The following is a 21,168-nucleotide window of genomic DNA, read 5'->3' on the forward strand; positions in this document are numbered from 1 at the left end:
TTCTTCCGCAACGATGAAAGGATGCCTTTCTCGCTTCAGACGCATGTTCGAAGACTCGGATGATGAGTGGGTCGCTGGGCTAGATGTTGAGTACACCACAGTCCTGGGACGAGAGAAGGATCTAAAGGACGAAGAGAGGAAGAAGCCCGCCATGGTCCAGGTTCGCGTGCATGACATATGCTTGGTCTACCACATATGCCATGCCGACGTTGAGTGCCAGGATTTCAAGAACTTCCTCGAGAGAAACCTAGTCAAATTCGTTACTGTAGACTTTGGTAATGACGAAGAAGTCCTGCGCTGGATAGGCCTTGTTGTAGGCAATACCTTCGACCTCCAGAAGAATCGGCGGGTGTCTTCTCGTCAGCCTTCAATGCTGACCCTGGCAGGAGCCATGGTTCATCCTTCATATGGTAAACTGGAGAAACCTCCATACACGTTTCATCATCATGCATGGCAGCGGAATGTACTAGATATAGACCACATCCACTACACTGCAATGTATGGCTACCTTTGCTTCAATATCTACAAGGGATGGATGAAGAGCAACAACCAAGTGTGCGGTTCAAGCAAAGAAGTATCGACCAAGAGGAAGAGGGACAAGGACGAAGTCGAAGACGTGGATGAGGACTCCGAGTAAGGTGGCAGTATCGTTGCTCATGGTGGTTCTAATGCAATGTCTACTAGAATAGTTGCAAAGTTTAATTTCAGGTGTGCTTAATTTAATTTGAGGGGTGTGTTGTGCTGAGTCCCCAACAGAACTATGTTATGTTTCTTCTTGTTACTTTAACTCTTCAGTACGTACATACTAGTATTTCTTACATTTCATCTTTTAGTTGGTATAGTACTACCACTCGTTTCTTCACATTATATATGTACAATATATATGGCCAACATCATATAGCCAGCAGTTTAGATGTCAAAGAATTTCAGGGTGCTTAGTTTTGTCAAAGAATTCTAGGGTGTTTAGTTTTATTTGAGGGGTGGGTTGTGCTGGACACCATTATTGTGACTAGCCTTTTGAATAGTACTATATGCATAATTTGGCGACGAGCGCTCTCTATATGTACCACCTTTTTTAAATTTTAAGTTTTGCTCCATGGCGCAATCCATCGATACTACTGCTGTACAAAAGTATACATTTTTTAAAAGGCTAGAGGGCGCGGCACTCTAGCTTGGTCGGTTTCACGAGAGGCGAGGGCCTTTGTGATTTGACGGCTCATTACTGCTGGAAGGCGGGGCCATGTGATTTGACTGCTCGTATAAATGCACCGACGACCTGATCAAGGAGGAACAAAGAACCGTGCGTTATACTCAAGTTTTCCACTGGGGTAGTACTGTGACGAAGGAGCACGAAACACGGCAGCCCAGTGCCATATGTCGATAAAAATGATCTAGTTTGCTAGTCATCTCTTGTTAGCATTATTCTATTCATTCCCTAAAAAACCATTGTTCTATTCATGCCTCGCGGAGAACGTGACACGTGCAGCAAAACACCCAAAGCAAAAGATGAAACACAGGAGCAAAAGAAGAAGGGAGATTATCACCCAAAATGATCTAATTCGCTACGGAGTCGTAACTGCTTCTTCATCGCCTCCACGACCTCCATTTCCTTGTGCGTCTCCTCTACCATCTTCTTCATTCTGTCCATGACGCGGGATTTCTCGACGCGAGCCTTCATCATCTGCTCCACGGCCGCATTACGTACCTTGACAGCAGCCAGGTGCTCGATGCGGAGCTTCGCCAACTCCTCCTTCTGTTCCATGACGAGGGCCTGTAGCATCTTCATCGAGGAACTACTATTCTCATGCAGCTTCTTCCAGCCGATGTTCTTCTCCACCAACAGGTCGATCTCATGGCAGAGCTTCGCCTTGTCCTCCCGAAGTCGCAGGATTTTGCCGGTCGCCTTCTTCTCCGAGGCAATGCTCTTCTTCAGCAGCATTACCAAGCCGGCGGTCAACTCCCCCTGCTGATTGAGCTCAGCGGGCATGTCGTCGAGGCTCTCCTTAAGCAACTCCATCAAGCCTTGGATGCACTCCTTCTGCTTATTGAGGTGCTTCTTGAGCTGATCGGGCATGCCCTCGAGGGATAGCGACTCCAGCTCCGCCGGCTCGGCATGTTCGCCTCCGCAGCTAGGGCGCTCCTGGGAGCCATCGCCTACCCGTGAGAGATCTTTCGAGGTCTCTGCGTGGCGGTGAGCCCTCTTTTTTTTCCGTAGCCTTGGTTGCCACTCCCTTGTTACGAGTAATTCTCGACCTAGAGCTTTGCTCACCGGCCATGGCAACGACAGACGAAGAAGAAGCACTTATGAGGAGGAAAGGTAGAGTAATTTTCGGTTAGGTAGTTCCCCATTTTATAACCTAAGTACTACCACTAGTACTAATACCTGCATAGTGGGAACACGTTCAGGTTTGGTATGTACTAGTAGGTGTGAGCAGGCTTTCGAATGTGATGGGGACAAGGTAAAGATTAATTGATGGTTTTGGTTTCAAGGCCCGAAACGGCTCCCGATGAGTTTGGCGGAACATAAATTTCAAGTACTACACTGCTCAAATGCGTAACTATTATGTTACTGTAAAAAATTGGCACAAAATACCAAGGAGACCAATGGAAGTACTACTAGCAACCCACGATTTAACTACTCGCATGCGCGCAGTGGAGTAATAATGTCTTTCTTCCGCCCTCACGTCCACTCAATTTGCATGCGCTGTATTAATTGACCATCAATGAAGTGAACGACTTTACTCGTGTCAAATTATCACATGGGGTGGATCTTGTGACACTCCAAAAATTTTAATTTGGTTTTCATCAAAAACTTTGTTGGATTTTAAAAGAGGGCATTTAAAATTTCTTTTCCAGAAAACCTTCCTCTTAAAAACTTCCTTTTCTTTGGCAAGGTTTTTATTTTTATTCAAGCTATGGTGTTTGACCTTTTGAAACTCCTTCTCTGTTGGTTCTCTCTCAAATTTATTTTGGGAGTTTAATCTTTTTTTCTAAAAAGAAACTCTATGAAAATTTGGGATTTTCATATCTTGGAAACCACCCAGGACTTTGTATTTTTGCCCATGTGGTAAAACCCCTCCAAAAACCTCCCCTCCTCCTTGTAATCAACCTAAGTTCTCTGTCCCAACTAATCCAAGCAAGTTTTGGATTTTATTCTAATTATTTTCCCCCTCAAAATCATTTCTGAAAATTATTTGGAGCCTGAGTGATTTTCAAAGCAAGTGCCCTTTTGCATTTGAGTTTTGACCTCAAACCAACTCTCCTGGATAGTCCTTTGTACACACACCCAGAACAATCTTGATCCACTCCTTCTCTTTCCTAATTTTTCAAATTTCAGTCTCTGCAAGTTTGGACCAGATTTGTCAAATTTGGTGAAATTCATATCTACACTCCTTCAAAAATTCCACCAAAATTCAGGCAGCCAACTGGAGCAATGAGTAGCCACTCCACCAAAAATCAGCTCAAGGAAAAATCCCCAGAGGCCAAACTCATTCTGTCGAACACCTGAGCTGCACTGTTCCTTTGCAAGTTCAGAAAGTTCAGAGATTCAGTCGTTTTCCCTTCGTCAGACTCGGTCACGCGGCCACAGTGCGCCCTGGCGCGTTGCACGCAGCCTCTTCTCCCTGGCCAGCACCCCGCACGCACGCTTGGCCGATTCCTGGCGTCGGTAGCGACGAGCCTCGCCGGCGTTGGAAGCTTCTGCGGTGGCTGCACCTTCCATGGCGGCCAACAAGGGCCCGAGCCCTCTCGCCACGCCACCCGGCGCCGCCCAATGCCCCCTGGCTCTCCGTGTGTCCCTGCCATGCCAGCACACGCCCGTGGCACCGTCGCCGTGGCCCGGCAAGCACGGAACGTGCTCCCTGCCGCCAACGGGCCGCGCCACCCCCGTTCCGTCGAGCTCGCCCATAGCACCAAATCCCAGCCCGATTATCACCTAAATGGAACCGGTGGACCTCAACGACGATGCCCAAGCCCCTAATCCCACTGCACATCCACAGCGCCGCCGTAATCACTCGCCGGACTTATCCCGTTCGCGGCAACCGCCTCGGGTCGGCTATATATAGCGCCCCTAAGCTCCCTCTCGCCCCCGCACACCTCCACCACCTCACTGGACCCCGACTAGCAACTAGAAGAGCCTCGAGGGGCCCTTCTTCCTCGACTCCGGCCGCCTCGCTCCGCCTCGGCCACCAGCTCGATTCGCTCCGGTGAGGCCGTCTTCGGCGCCCAAACCCCGTTCGTTACCCCCTCTAGCTACCAGAAGCCTAACCCCCTCTTCAATTTGATCTTCACAGCTTTCTCCGACGAAGTCCGCAACCACCCGAGCCGCCGTCCGCCGGAGCCAGGCTCGCCGTCGACGTGGTACTCGTCGGCGACCACCACCACCACCAACCGACGCGGAATGGCACCCTGAACACGGAGGTACCCTCCGATCCCCCTGCCTCGCCGTGGATCGCCGTCGGCGACCACCGCGGCTCTCGGGCACCGACGAGCTTCATCCCCCCCCCCCATTTGAAAGTTTAAACCTGACGAGTGGGACCCCACCGTCAGCCTCTCTGTCACTTCTAAGCGAAGCGTTTTCTGAAAACGCCTTCTGCCAAATGCGCTTTCCCTTTGGGTTGGCGTAGTTTCTGCCGAAGCGTTTTCTGTTTTTATAAGCTAGCCCCTGGGAACTTTCTGTTTCATTACAGATGAGTCCCTAGGCAAAAACCTTTATAACTTTTAAACAGAAAGGTATTTTTGATTGATTCTTTTTCTGTTCTCTTTAAAATTTTGTCTAATTTTTTATCAGATTTATTTGAAAAAAATTTGGAATACTTTTTGTGCACCCCTTGGTATTTACGATAGCGCATATATTTTCTTTATACCGTAGATACCGAAGGAGGTGACGGAGCCGCGAACTTCACCGAGCTAGGCTTCGACTACTCTGAACCAGGCAAGCATGTTTGAACTTTTGATATGATGAGTGTCTTGGCATGTTTTGCATTTAGTTAGTTTCATGACATGTTGAGGAGCATATCGATGAACGTTATTTTATGCAATAATGAGGTAAGTGAGTTCGATGATCCATAAGTGGATGGATGTGAGTATGAATGGCCATGTGTTGGCATGAGGATGGGTAAGATGGCAGCGTAGTAGCATGCCAGTCTTATGCCAGACTATGTGACTTCAGTGTCAAACCGTATCGGTCCAGTTCCTCTCATTTCCTTCCCTGTACTACCACATGTTTTTCGCAAGGAATATGGTTTAGTAAGTTGCAAACCGCTTTCCTAGTACACACCAAAAGGAGAGGCCGTGATGATGGTTCCATGGCCCTGGATTAAAGCCAGTCATCCGGTCAGGGGGCATGGGTGTTTCCGGTTGGGACAGAGAGGGGGGCACCCCTTAGAGCGCGCATATATAAATTTGATCCCATGCTATTCGAGATTGTGATCTCCCCGTCTCAAAAGTTTTTCTTGGACGATGTCTAGGGTGATTCCTAGCATCGAGAGGTAGGATGGGTGTGTACTGGTTAGCTGTGTTTTCTTCCGAAATACCGTAAACGGAACTAGTCCTTCGTGACTACGGAAATCCGTTGGCTGTGGGAAAAATTTTGTACAAACTCTGCAGAGTCATATATTTCCTCCAAATCTTCTATTCCATGTCCTAGATCGATATTATCTTATCCTGATCAAATGTCAGTTTTGATGACAGAGACTCCGGTGAATCACATGAGTGCTAAGTCCGGTTAGATGATTATTCCTGTGGATGGACTAACCCATTTATTCTCATGAATTGAACATTTATTATGAGCATTATTTCCTTGTGAATAAAAGCCCTTTCTGCGATGTCGCTCAGACATCCGACTGTGGCATTGTTGTATTTTACTTTCTTTTCAAGCCCTTTATGTGGTGTCGCTAAGACGTCCGACTGTGGATTTCTTTTAAAGCCCTTTCTGTGATGTCGCCCCGACGTCCGACTGTGGCATTTCTTTTAAAGCCCTTTCTGTGATGTCGCCCCGACGTCCGACTGTGGCATTTCTTTTAAAGCCCTTTCTGTGATGTCGCCCCGACGTTCGACTGTGGCATTTCTTTTAAAGCCCTTTCTGTGATTTCGCCCCGACGTCCGACTGCGGCATTTCTTTTAAAAGCCCTTTATGTGGTGTCGCTAAGACGCCCGACTGTGGCATCATTTCCTTATATTTATTTATTCACCTTTCGAGGCGTCGCTTCAGACACCCGATCGGTATTTATTTATGTTCTGTTGGGATTTCAGGCAGACTACCGCCGTTTCCCTTTTACTTACCTTGTTATGCTAAATTTTGTATGTACATTGGTGAATTAATCATGACGCATTCATGCATACATTTGTTATATCTTACGTCCGAACTGTCTTGCGAGTACTTTCAAAGTACTCACTGGCTTGTTGACTTGGCCAGATGCTGACGAAGGCGATCTCATGGATGAAGAATTTGATAGCGAGTCCGATACCTAGAGGAGTCCCAGTCAGTCTCGTGCGACCCTGGAGTTGGTCACTGTTTTATATCCGCTTCCGCTACCAAATAAATTCATCGAGCCTCACCTTGACGCTTGATGAGATGACAGACTTAGAGTCTTGTATTTCTCTCCCCGCTGTGTTTCTCCACCACCGCCCTATCCTCGAGTCAGTAGTATGCCTCCACACCACTGTGTCATGTCCGCCATTATGTATAATTATTGGCGTGCTTGTAATAATTTGGTTGAGCAACCATAGTTCGACCCTGTAATATATTTTATGCTACTGGCTTATTGTATCAAGAATTTGTCTACCAGTGAGGAGGATTTCTCTCATACTGGACTCAAAAGATTGGTTTCTCAATAAATATTTTTATTGGAAAACCGGTCGTGACAGATCTTGGTACGAAATTGCGTCCGCCCGTGTACCCACGTGTGCGTGCGAGGGAATTAGTGCGTGCGTGGCGTGGGTGCACATCTTTGCTTCGTGCATGTACCGCCAGTATGGCTCAGGGAGGACGAGTACATTCTTCTGGAACCAGCAGCACATCACTGTGATCAATCCACACACGGAGGTCGCTACAACGCCTCCACATGTGCCACGTGGCTTCATGAACTGTAAGAGAGACACTGTGTATCTGCCATTGGTATTCTAATTTACGTGTTTTGCACATACTCGAAGTACTAGTAAGGTACACGTGCATTGCACGCATCAGATTTTGCAACCAAATTATGACTAAATACCACACTATAGCATGTAAGCTCTGAGTCATATATGCCTGATGTAGCCATTCGTTTACTTCTTATAGTTCATCTCATTCAAAATCAATTAGTTTTTATAAAAAATCTAAGAACATGGGAATAGGAAAAACATGGGATTATAGTGGAATGTCGTCTTGAATCCTACAGGATTGTACGAGTGTTTGATTGTGCATAGAAAAAATGCAGAATTCTTTCAAAGAGGTTTGAGTGGATGTGATGTTTCCTATGAAATCTAGTGCAAATGAATCATATGGAAAAATTCCTATGCTTTACAATCATACGAATCAAACAACCAAGATAGGAAAAATTCCTAATGGTTAGAATCCTCCAAAATTCCTTTGAGAATCCTTTGAATCAAAGAAGGCCTTAATCTATTTTATGATTCACGGAATTGTGCATTGTAAAGCATAAAGTAAAAACAAATAATGGCAGTTCAACTAGAAAAAAAGTTTGGGCAGTTATGATACGGAAGATTCTAGAACAAAAGAGAACCACTGTTGTTTTGAGGTTTGTGCATTATGCTTAAGTTCAACTATGGAGTCTGCTAGATTGTACATGTGGCAAAATCTGGTGGGGGGCTAGAAGATGGTGCGAGGGGCCGAGTGGAGGGAGACTATGAAGGAATGCACAAGTGCGAGATCGATATTTAGAGAGAGGGGCGAACACGTGCGCTGTTGCACGCAATGGCGGAGCCATGAAAAATAAATGAGCTAGGGGGCCAAGCATTGCTAATCCTTTACGAGGAGGGTCAATTCATGAACTTAAACGATTTTAGCAGCAATTGTCTAATGATCACATTCATATTAGCCTCGATATATAGTGATGTTAGGGGGGGAGGGGGCAGGGCCCTTACTGCCCCCTGTCTTCGCCATTGTGCACGCGTCTGAGAGATGAAGCGGAAGGCATGGATGATGAGAGGGGGACGTTGGATATATAATTAATGTGGGTGTATTAGCTATATATGTTAATCGTATATAGAGAGGAATAGATTGATCGATGTGGACGTGGGAAAGAGGGTGAGATCTCACTGGATATATCGATTGATTGGTTTGTGTGGAAAACTATGAAGGACCTAGCTATATACACACATACATAGAGGAACATCGATCGTTGCGCATGCACGCGTGAGAGATAAAGAATGCCCGATATGATGGAGAGGGGGATGTGTGTGGGTGTGTGCCTTCATGGGAGACCGACCTGAAGAAAAAGATTGCATGCGTGCGATGGATAATCCCGACTAGTAGTGTGTGTGTGCATGCATGCACGAGAGAAAGTTAGTGGTAAAATTATAAAGAGAAGACTACTGTGTGGGTGTAAAAGAATAGGTGAGGTCATAATCAATGTAAAGTTGAATTCAAATATTTTGAATAAGAGATCCTGATGTTTGAAACCCATGCATGCATGAATATAACGGAGATACGCGTGGTGTGGTTTGGAAACGAGCATGTTGTAATGTATACACATTGAACAAGGTCAGACTGATTTGAATTTGAGATACCAATGGCAGACATCATTTCGCCACTTCGCATGCGTGCATGGACACACTATTCTAATTGGAGATGATGGGCGGCTTTCGCGTCACATATCTATATCTATACCCTATATATATATATAATATTTTATAGTTTTTTATATTGTGTGCGGGTAACTTTAACTTTGAAAGATGGTCGTTGGATGAGGCGAATCCGACGGTCCAAAGATGGCAAATTTGAGCACTACTGGCCATTGGATATCTTCTAGATTCCACCAGATTTCACCACATGTATAATCTAAAAGACTCCATGGTTGAACTTAAGCATAATGCACAAACATCAAAACACAAGCACTTCTTATTTGTTCTAGAATTTTCCGTATCAGAATTGCCCAAATGTTTTTCTACATGATTTGCCATTATTTGTTTTTACTTTATGTCTGATAACGTACAATTCCATGAATCTTAAAATAGATTAGCTTACTTATAAAAAATAGATTTATTTTGAATGAAATTAACTATAAGAATTAAACGAACATCTACATCATGCATATATGACTCAAAGCTTGCATGCTATAATGTGGTATTTGTTCATAATTTGGTTGCCAAATCTCATGCGTGCAATGCACGTGTACCTTACTCTAGTCTAAATGGTGGTTGTGTGTGTGTTGTGCGTGTTGAGGTGCAAATTGTCTTTTTTTTGGGGTACACGTCAAGCTTGTTCTTCCGAAATTTCAAGCCGTGCCTTGTTATGCCAAAAATTCAAGCTACCATCTCTGTCTATCGTGCTGCGAAACTCCCGCCTCTTCAACCCGCGCCTTGTTAGCCTGGAATATTTAAGATATATCTTTGTCTCGTTGTGCTCCGACAACTCCCTCCATCTCAACCCGCGCCTTGCTATTTCGAAATTACAACGCGCGCGAAAACTCCCACTTCCTATGAAATCCTGACACACGAAATTCCCGTGGTACCCCTGAACCGAAAGAACCGCCTCAAATCGGTGGGGGTACATTCATAACTTACCCCACATTTTGGACAAGTGCGTCTCTAAGCCATGCTTCCCCACTGTCATCCCATCCGCCCACCCATTCGTACACCGAGGCTGCAAAAACCCGCGGCGAAACCCCACACCCTGCTTCGTCCACCACCCAGCCAGAGCCTCTTCCCCGATGATGTCGTCCACATCAACACCTCGACGTCCCTCATCCACTATACCGGATGAGGATCCGTCGTTGATCTCGTGGTCCCGCCGGTTCATCCACCCTGTCCTCCACCTCCAAGGAGCTGCCCTCACGTTCCCCTCGTCTTTGGCGCCACCTCCATTCCCACACCACCATCTTCACCTGCACCACCGGAAGAGCATCATCATCACCGTTTCCTCGCATCAAGCTGTGGCCTAATCGGCGCCCCCAAAGAGGTTGTACACTAATCGCCGCATTTTCTTCTTGATTCGATCTCACGGTGCTGCCGGCGCTCGGTCCTGAGCCGACATGGCGCGGCTCCATCCACGGCGGCGTCGCCGGCCACTTCCTCCATGGTGTCGCTCCCTCAGCAGCGACGTCCACATCAGTAGGAGCTGCTGCTGCTTTAGCTCTCGCTCGCGCTGCTGCTCTGCTCTTGCTCTCGGTCCCCTGCCTGTTCTGCTCTTGCTATTGCTCTTGCTCGCGCAGCTGCTCTTGCTCTTGCTCTTGCTTGCGATGCTGCTCCGATTTAGCTACACTTCAGTCGACTGAATTGACTTTTGGGTCAGTTGATTTTCAGGGGGGGGGGCTCGCCGGGGTGAAGGAAGAACTAGCCGCAACGGGGAGGGGGGATCACCGGAGAGGTACCCCACTATCTATCTTAGGGTTCAGGATGGGGGCGGTGGTCGCCAGCGGTGGCGGGGCGTTGGTGGGGCGGTGGCGTGGGGATCGCCGGAGAAAAAGCTCGGAACGGGGGGGCCTAGAGGGATGGCCGGGGCGGCGGACCGGCGGTGGGGAGTGTTTTCGGGGCGGGCAGGGCGACGGGGGGCTGCTGTTTGGCCGGTGGTGGCTGACGGCTCAGGGGGTGGAGATTGAAGATGAACTGCATGCCCTTAATTTCGTATCCAACAGCTGCAAAATCGACTGACCAGAGATGAAAAAGTCAGTCGATCGACGTGTAGCCTCACCTTGCTAGTGCGTTCAGTTTCGACAGCAAAATTCAGTTTCGATAGTTAAGTTCAGTTTCGACAGTTAAGTTCAGTTTCGACAGTTAAGTTCAAAGATGAGCGGCTGATGTATTTTACATCTAGCACTTTGTGGTTATGTATATTACGTCATGTATTGGAGATGCTATTAGAATTCCACTCAGGTTAACGTTGTTCATTGTCTTTCTTGTCCTGCTTCACCCTCAATGTCGTACAACTCACCGGAGCTGCTCCAACAACGAAACCCTCCATCACAGCGGAGCAGTACCTCGGGCTCCATCTCCAGATGCCTAAGATATTCTTCCCCTCCTCCGACAGCCAAGTCAGCCGGAGCATCCTCATCGGCCGACCCAATCACGCTGAGATCTACATGGCTTTGCCAAAGAGGTTGTACACTTGTTGCATCTCTTTTTTACTCTACATGTTATATATATTGTCCACTGAGCACTCGTAGTAACGGGAAATACGATTATATTATCCTACTATATTACAAGCAGTGAGGTACCAGGCAACTTAGCTATTCGTGATGGACTCTCTTGAACGCCATCATTATTTATCTCTGCACATTTGAGTTGTGCATTTGTCGATGGGCCTGGGAGTTGAGCTAGTATGGAAATGTCCTGGGTCCAAAGTAATAGAAGTAGCACAAAAACATTTTGTTAGTGTAGGATTTTCCTTGCTCAAGCCTGCCTACTAGAATCGCCAGTGCTTGAAAGGAAAAGTGAATGAAAAACATAGGAATTGGAAAGTTTCCTATGGTACTACTTTTCATGAATTTGGTGCAAAGGAATGGAGCAAAGAAAAACTGTAGGATTTGTTCCATTAGTGTCTCCTTGGAAGAAAAACCATTGGAATTCTAATTTCCACTTCTCCTCCTTTTCATATTCCTATTCATCAAACACAAGACAAAGATATAGTAGAATAATAGCATTATAACCATACATTTTCTTGTGGTTTGACCTAATCTCACCATGCTTTTTTGCATCCTGTGATCTTCCAATTGTTGTGAATCAAACACCCAGATTGGCAGAAATCCTGTTTTTTTAAATTATCTGTTTTGCACGTGCATTCCTATCCTATTCCTGTCTATTTCCTATCCCTGCATTGTTAGAATCCTCAAATTCAAACAAGCCCTTACTCAATTACTTCTGTTATAGATATGTGTCAAAGAAAACCTTGTGTGGTTTGTCCTGCTCCTGCGGCGCTGTGTTCCACCCCAGCTCAGCTGCTCCAATGACAGAAGGGTTCACCACAGCAGGGATCCGCTCTCCAGACTATCTTTCACTGCCTCACATCTTCTTCCCCGCCGCCGGCAGCCACGACAACTGCATTACCATCATCAACTTAGCAGATGACCTTGAGGACTACACAGGTCCGCAAGAGAGGTCGCACTCTTCCATGTCTGCTTACGTTATGCGTTGCTTAATATGATGAGATGCTACATTATTGTCGTGTTCACCTATTAGACTCCGAGTCAGGTCCAAACTAATGCTGAAACTTGTGTTTTTAAATGGTTATGGGGTACATATTGGGGAAACAATCAGTACTATCTATCTACTATCTGGTTAATCTCCGGTGTCTACTATGAGTGTCATGTTGGGTGCAAACAAACATTAAAGGAGACATTATCTGTATTTTTTAACTAAAGCTATTATCTGCTTGAAATCATTGGTTTTGGGTCTATCCACATTTTCACTACTAGGAAAAGGGCCATAGATGGGATGGGCACTAATGGCGCACCTGTCAGGTGGTGCACCACTACTATATACTAATGGCGCACCATTTGGTGATGCACCATTAGTGTGCAAGACACTAATGGCGCACCAGACAAACGGTGCGCCACTAGTAATAATTTTTTTTTTCATTTTTCCATACATACTAATGGCGCATCCGAGCGAACTGCGCCATTACTAGTTCTAACTAGTAATGGCGCACCAGGCAGAGAGTGCGCCAGTACTGTATTATTTTTTTATTCTTTTTTTGCAAAACTACTAATGGCGCACCGTGTCGCAGTGCGCCATTACTAGTTTAAACCAGTAACGTTGCACTGTTACACGGTGCGCCATTAGTATATATATTTATTTTTTTACTTTTTTGCAAAACTACTAATGGCGCACCTGCAGGTGGTGCGCCATTAGTAACCAGGGTTACTAATGGCGCATTTGCAGGTGGTGCGCCATTAGTAACCTGGGACCCCAACAAGATATTTTGGACAGCCACACCTACCCACTCACTTTCCCCACTTCATTCCCTCCACCTCCTTCTCCAAGCTTTCAGCTGCCTCCTCCTCCTCACCTCATTTGCACCATATATTCATCAAAATTAAGTGGTGAAATTACCTTTTTTTGATAGGTAAGTAAGGGGAAAGCTATCTTCATGTTGTAGATCAATTTTTTTCTCCATAGCTCGCTCCAACAACGTGCACCTGCACTTTTTGTGGCCTAGCTAGACTATGTATGTTTGTGGTGTTGCATATGTTTGTGGTGTTGCATATATGTTTGTGTTTGCAGGTACCGATATTTGAAATGCGATAGTTGCCAATATTTTTCCGGAATGTTGATTCATTTCCGTTTCGGCGACAATTTTGGCACTATGCATTCTTTTTGGTCCTATTTTTAGGGAAGGTCATGCCAAATTTTTTCTTGGTTCTAAAATATCATTTTGCTCTACCCCGCAGGCGACCATGGTCCGCACGATGACCGAAGGCATCATGAATAGGTTTTTGAGCTCCGCGAAGGCCGAGATGCTTCAAAAGAATGAGACGGAGATAAGATGTTCGTGTCGAAGATGCAAGCTGAAGAGCCTTATTGCGGACCCGGATTCCGGGCAGGTGCGGGACCACCTGCTCTTGCGTGGTTTCATGGATGGCTATCGGTGGCAAGGTGATGAAGATGACTATGAAGTCGTCCATGGGGGTCGGGCAAGAAATGAGGAAGGGCAACAAGACAACCACCGCTGCGAGGGCGGGATAGAAGACGAAGAATCTCTAGGACATGATCACGACGGTGATGTTGTACACTGTCATCATGTAGAAGATGTCGTACATGATGATGAGGAAGATCAAGACGAAGGGCATGATCATGAAGATGAAGATGCCGGAGCAGACAACGATGGAGGCTGGGTGCAGGACCCTCATATTCAAGAGCTGCTTCTCAAGCAGACGGATAACGCAAGAGCTGCCGCCCGAGAGAAAGTCAAGCTGGATCAACTGGAGATAGACGCGGTTACTCTATTGTATGAAGGATGCAAGCCCGAGGATACCCGCCTGAAAGTAACCTCATGGCTCTGGAGATGAAGGTAAAACACAAAATGACCGACGCATGCTTCGACGAGAACATGTCATTCTGGCACGAACATCTTCCCAAGGGGAACAAGTGCCCGACCAGTTTCGAGGAGGCGAAGAAAATCGTGTCTCCTCTAGATTTACCGCACGTGAAATACCATGTGTGCATGAACAATTGCATCATTTATCGGGACGAGCACGTGGAGTCTACCATATGTCTGGTGTGCGGCGTCACTCGATACAAGAAGAGGAAGAAAGCTCCTCGAAAATCGGTGTGGTACTTTCCAATCACTCCTCGTCTGCAGCGGTATTTCGCGGACCCTAAGGTAGCAAAGCTCCTGCATTGGCACGTGGATAGGGAGGAGAAGAAGCGGGAAGATGACGAAAATGATCCGGAGATAAATAAAAAAGACAAGATGTGGAGTCACCCTAAGGATGCGAGCCAGTGGCAAGCGTTGAACTTCGAATACCCAGAATTTGGGAAGGATCCAAGGAACATCATGCTGGGCGCGAGCACCGATGGAGTCAATCCGTTTGGTAGCCAGAGAAGCACACATAACACCTGTCCTGTGTTTGTGTGGATGTACAACCTTCCCCCCTGGTTGTGCATGAAGAGGAAGTACATTCACATGAGTATGCTAATTGAAGGGCCGAAACAACCGGGGAATGACATCAATCTGTATCTGGGGCTGCTGAAGGAGGAGCTAGACACGCTATGGAAAATGCCAGCCAATACGTGGGATGCCGCAGAGAAAGAATATTTCCCTATGAGAGCCGCACTGATCACGACGGTGCACGACTATCTCGGTTACGGATATCTCGCGGGGCAGGTAGTCCACGGATTTTCGGGATGCGTAAGGTGCATGGATGACACAATGTATCGTCAGCTAGATAGAGATCCCAGGTCTTCGAAAACCGTGTTCATGGGACATCGAAGGTGGCTTCGCGATGATGACCCGTGGAGGAAACGCAAGGATCTGTTCGATGGTGAGACCGAACCCCGAGAACGTTCGCGTACGAGGAGCGGCGAGGAAATAGACGAGCTGTTGAAAAATTGGAAAGATTTCCCACTGCCGGGAAAGAAGCAAAAGGTGCCAGAGCCGGGAAAGAAGAGAAAGGCGCCAGAGCCGCTGCTGAAGGTATGGAAAACGACGTCTATTTTCTGGGACTTGCCGTACTGGAAGATCCACCGTGTGCCTAACAGCCTTGATGCCATGCATATCATGAAGAACGTGTGCGAGAGTCTGCTTGGTACCCTGCTCAACATGCCAGAGAGGACCAAAGATGGGCCGAAAGCAAGGGCAGACTTGAAATCAATGGGCATCAGGCAGGAGCTTCACGCTAATGATGATGATGATGATGATGATGATGATGAGGCGAAGCAGGACACAGAAAGTCGTCGCAAAGGCAAAAAGGCCAAGAAGACCAGAAATGACTACCCTCCCGCGTGCTTCACTCTAAGTTAGGAGGAGATCGAGCAGGTTTTCACCTGCCTCGTAGGAGTAAAACTTCCTTACGGTTACGCGGGGAAGATAAGCAGATACCTAGACCCAGCGAAGCAGAAGTTCAGCGGGATGAAGTCTCACGACTGTCACGTGCTGATGACGCAGATACTTCCAGTTGCAATCCGTGGGATCATGGACGCGCACGTCCGTGAAACGCTATTTGGCCTATGCAACTTTTTCGACGTCATCTCTCGGAAGTCGATTGGCGTGAGGCAACTCAGAAGGCTACAGGAAGAGATCGTGGTGATACTATGCGAGCTTGAGATGTACTTCCCGCTCGCATTCTTCGACATTATGGTGCATCTGCTGGTCCATATCGTGGAGGATATCATCCAACTCGGGCCGACGTTCCTGCACAGCATGATGCCGTTCGAAAGGATGAATGGTGTCATCAAAGGATACGTTCGCAACATGTCACGTCCAGAGGGAAGTATAGCCAGGGGCTTTCTGACCGAAGAGTGCATCTCCTACTGCACGAATTATCTAGGCATCGAGAACCCCGTTGGTCTGCCCATCAACAGGCACCTCGGCAGGCTTGCTGGATGGGGTCACCGTGAGGGTCGCTGCGAAATGCATGTCGACTTCGAGGGTTGACTCGCCGACTTTGAAAGAGCAAACCTAGTCGCGCTACAACACATAGACGTGGTCGATCCTTGGGTGGTAGAGCACAAAACCTTTATTGAGAAGACGTACAATGACCGAGGCCAACAGAGGACGGACGGAGATATAATCAAAGAGCACAACTCATGTTTCACGCGTTGGTTCAAGCAGAAGCTTCTGTCGTACCCTTTACATGAGGATTCTTCCATGGAAGAACAACTCATATTCGCCTTGTCACAGGGCGCCGAGCACAACCTGATGACCTATGAGGCGTACGATATCAACGGCTACACATTCTACACCGAGAACAAGGACATGAAGAGCGATGGTTATCAGAACTCCGGGGTAACGATGGAATCCTACACCGGTAACGACAAGGACAGATACTACGGAAGGATCGAGGAGATCTGGGAGCTGAGCTACGCTGGAGAGAAGGTCCCGATGTTCCGTGTCAGATGGGCCAAGAGCGTCCTAAAAGAAGACCGGTATTTCACCACCATGGTTATACCCGAAGCCAAATCCAAGACCGCGGGCGCAAACGTCACCGCGAAAAATGAGCCATGGGTACTGGCTTCCCAAGTGGACCAATGCTTCTTCATTACCGACCCGCCAAAGCCCAGTCGTGTTGTCGTGAGGAGAGGCAAAAGGAAGATCATCGGAATGGATGGAGTAGCCAATGAGCAAGACTTCGACAAGTACGGCGACCCGAAGATCGAACATGACGACGATGATGAAGTAGCAGCACACACCACAAGAAGAAGTAGGACCACCCTACCTAAAGGACGTCCGTTCCACAGAAGAACTCCATTTGCAAAAAAGAAGGGCAAGAAGATTGTGAACAGATAGCTAGCTAAGATCGATTGTATTTAAATCGTAGTCTTCATTTCTCGGGCACTTTTTGATATCATGAATATTTTTAAATTTCATGGGCACTTTTTGAATTCATGAATATTTTTTCAAATTTGATGATATTTTTTCATATTCAATATGAAAAAATATTGAATATTCATGAGGACTCTCGATCTCGATCCCCCTCCCTCTCGATAGCTATCCGATCCCCCTCGCCAGATCCCCCTCGCCGCCGAGCACCCCCCGCACCCTCCCCCGCTCCACCGCCGCCGACGACCCCCCGCACCCTCCCCCGCTCCACCGCCGCCGCCGACACCCCGCACCCTCCCCCACTTTTTGATGATATTTTTAAATAACAAATTTGATGATATTTTCAAATAAGAAATTTGATGATATTTTCAAATAACAAATTTGATGATATTTTCAATTAAAAAAATGATGATATTTTCAAAAAAAATTGATGATATTTGATGATATCTTCTGTTCTAGTCCTCATGAAAATAACAAATTTGATAAAAAACAAATTATTAGATGCAACAAGAAATAATGAAATTATTTTTTACTAATGGCGCACCCTAGGGTGCGCCATTACTATCAGAAAAAGAAGTTACTAATGGCGCACCAGAGGAGGGTGCGCCATTGCTATCAGAAAAAAAACTACTAATGGCGCACCAGAGGGTGGTGCGCCATTGCTATAGTGTCTAGCTGGATACCCCTTTGCCCGATCCCCCCTTCCCTCTCCCTCGCCAGATCCCTCTCCCTCGATCCACCGCACCGCTCCTTCCCTCGTCCCTCCCTCCACCGCGCCGCCACCGCTGCTGCCCCGACCCACTACGTCGCAGCCGCCCACGCGCCCCCGCCGCCTCCCTCTCCCCTTCCTCCCCCTCAAGCCCGCGACCTCCCCGCCACCACCAAATCTCTCTCGTCGAAGCTGCCCCTCGACAGTGGCTAGCCTCGTCGGACGTGCTCCTCGATGGCGGCGCGAGCCTCCCTGCGCGGCTGCTGCTCATCGCCGACGGTTAGTCTCTGTCCCTCCCTCCCTCTCTCCCCCGCTCATTCCCATGCCCCCACGGGGCGGCGACCTAGGGTTAGGAGCAGGAGCTCGCCGCCGCCGCCCCGTCGTGCCGCCGCTGCTGCTTCTTGCGGCCGCCTTTCCCGCGCGCTCGTGCATGGACGCTGTGCCCCATGTGCTTGTGCGTTGCGGCCGCCGTCGTCACGCGGCTGCTGTTTCTGCCATACCTTCAATTCCTGCCATGCTTATCTTCAATTAACCATAGGTTTCTCAGATAGAGATATAAGTAATGGCCATTATAGATAGATGCGTGCAAATCACATGTTGTTAAGACAAGTATAGGAAAATTATTTTGCCTGGTCCTACATGTAGCTACCATTTGGTCATACAAATTGGTGCTCCTGCATATTGTTTTTGGTCCTTATAAATTGTTCAGTAGTGTTCCTGGAGGATGACTAAGGAATTAGTGCTCTGTTATGATTTCTTGATAGAATTGTTGAACTACTGTCCTATGTATTTGTACTGATTATTTGGGTCCTTATCCTTGCTTCAAAGGATGCTGGTAGGTAAATCGGTGGCCTTATTAACCATGCTATGCCATTGTTAGCTTTCTTTTATGCATTATTTGTATACCATGTGATTTATATATTTGAGGTGCACAACCTTTATGTTGTGAATATCTTGTCCACTGATTGTTCAAGTAGTTACAACTTGGTCATCACTGTCTTTACCTGACCTATTGCAGATCTTGTGAGAATTGTAGTGCTCAAACTGTCTTTACCTGACCTATTGCAGATATTGTGAGAATTGTAGTGCTCAAACTGTCTGATTTAAGAATCAGCTAGCAGATTTTGGTTAGCTGTAGCAGGAGAGTGCCCGCTGATTAGTGTTTATTTGCTTTTTTGGCGCTTAATTGGTTATTTGTCTAAAGTTGTGTTAGTTCTGATCATGATTATTGTTCTTATGGCTTTAGAAAATGATAAACTGTTTGAATCTGATAGGCAGGTGTCCTTTTAGATTTTGTTGGTAAATCTGTTTTATTCAATGGTTATTGACAGTAGATTATCATTCCTATTTTAGGAAGGTCTATTCCTGCAATATATCATTGTTACCTTTTATTGGCAAATCATTTGGTTCACATCCTAGAATCTTGTTGGATTTGTAACTTGGTCCACTCAACTTCTTTTGTACCATGTGTCATCATTGATGAAGTAGTAGTTTAAGGTCTGTTGGGTGTACCTAAATTACTCTAGTGATAGGAGTAGTAGTGGTGGCCATCTAGTTGGACTACTACTTCTAGGACTTGCTCCAGATTTTAGGATTTCTTTTCTTTTAGGATTTATTTCTTCTAGGACTAGGTTTTTATTATTTTTCTGTTGTGATTGTTTTTTGAGCTCTTTCTTTTTCATTTCCTACTATCCTTATCCTAATTATCTTAAATTGTTATGATGTGTGTAACAGGATTATATCTTGGATTTGCTAGTGGACATTGGGAGTTTCTTAGCCAGCTTGGTGACTCCATATTTTTCACTATTTCAGCAAGTCTTTTGTAAGCATTAAACTTTCAGCACTACATTTTTATCTTATGTGTACATCTGTTTGCTTCCAATTGCTATATATGTATTGTTGTTACTAAAAATGATGAAGCTCCTGTCAATTGCTATACATATATATGTGTATGATGATCCTCCTTTCCTACAGTAGTATAGCACTTGCAGTAGTATGGCACTTGCATTAGTATGGCACTTGCAGTAGTCCTACGCAAGATACAGTTCAGATTTGAATTGTTTCAGAAATTGGTATGACCAAAGATGCTATTGTATATAAATGGGCTGTTGTAGAACTGTTCTTCATCTTTACAGTGCTGTTGTATAGAAATATGCTGATTTTTCTGCTCAGATTGTTGCTCAAAGAAATTTAGCAAAAAAATGGGGTCCTGGGAGACGCCGTTGCTTATTGAGGCCCTTGAGAGGCCCTTCGTGTCGTGATGATTTTGCAGGTACCCTGAGAGGCCCTTGAGTTTGCCGGAATGTCGATTAACTTCCGTTCCGGCAAATTCCGGTACTCCATATGTCCTATTTTCAGCAAAGGTCATGCTGAAATTTTCCGTGAATTTTAGCATGACTTTGCTAAAAATCGGACATATGGGGTACTTGCTACTAATGCATGGGCCGAGGTATATTAGTACTTAATTAAGTAGGATCAACTGCCCCTTTATTCTTGCTGCATTAGACCATAGGTGGCAATAGAGCCAAGTGATTAGGCCCAACTTAGAATTCTCCTCAGCATCGATAAACCCTAGATGATAAACCCAACATATGTGGCAATAGAGCCAAGTGATTAGTGCCAAGTGATTAGGCCCAACCTAGGGTGCATCGGCATCGATAAACCCTAAATGATGAAAACTTAACTTAGCATTTAGGGTGCCTTGGCGTCGACAAACCCTAAATGATGAAACCTTGGCTTTTAGGGTGCCTCGGTGTCGATGAGAATCTAAATGATGTAAGCTTAGGCTTTTAGGGTGCCTCGGCGTCGACAAACCCTAAATGATAAAAGCTTAGCTTTTAGGATGCCTCGGTGTCGACAAACCCTAAATGATGACACCATGATCTTGTTCCATGACAATAACCAACTTTTTGACCAAACTGTTTTCCTATTTAGAGCGAAACATGGCCAACAACGATGAGGTCGGCGGTTCGGGCGGCAAGGAATTATGGGAGTTGTCCCAGGAGATGGAGGAACAACCTCACCGCTATGAGGACACCGCAGAAGACACCGATCCTGACTACACAACCCCTAGTGGCGTCGGGGATGACACCACTGATGGTGCCGCCGAGGATGCCACCACTGATGATGGCGGCGCACACACAGATGGCAGCCAACCGAAGAAGCAAAGGAAGGACCGGCGCCCGAATGCGCTCCTGCACCCTCAAGGAGGAATTTACTCAAGTGGACTCCGACGGGCATCCAACGGAGCCCAAACATATAGTCAAGGGGTACTCGCTTCAGCTCGGGTGCATTCTCCGGAGCACCGTCTCGATCAACACCG

This window comes from Triticum aestivum, chromosome 1B (genome assembly GCF_018294505.1).
Source record: "Triticum aestivum cultivar Chinese Spring chromosome 1B, IWGSC CS RefSeq v2.1, whole genome shotgun sequence".
In the NCBI taxonomy this organism is placed as follows: domain Eukaryota; kingdom Viridiplantae; phylum Streptophyta; class Magnoliopsida; order Poales; family Poaceae; genus Triticum; species Triticum aestivum.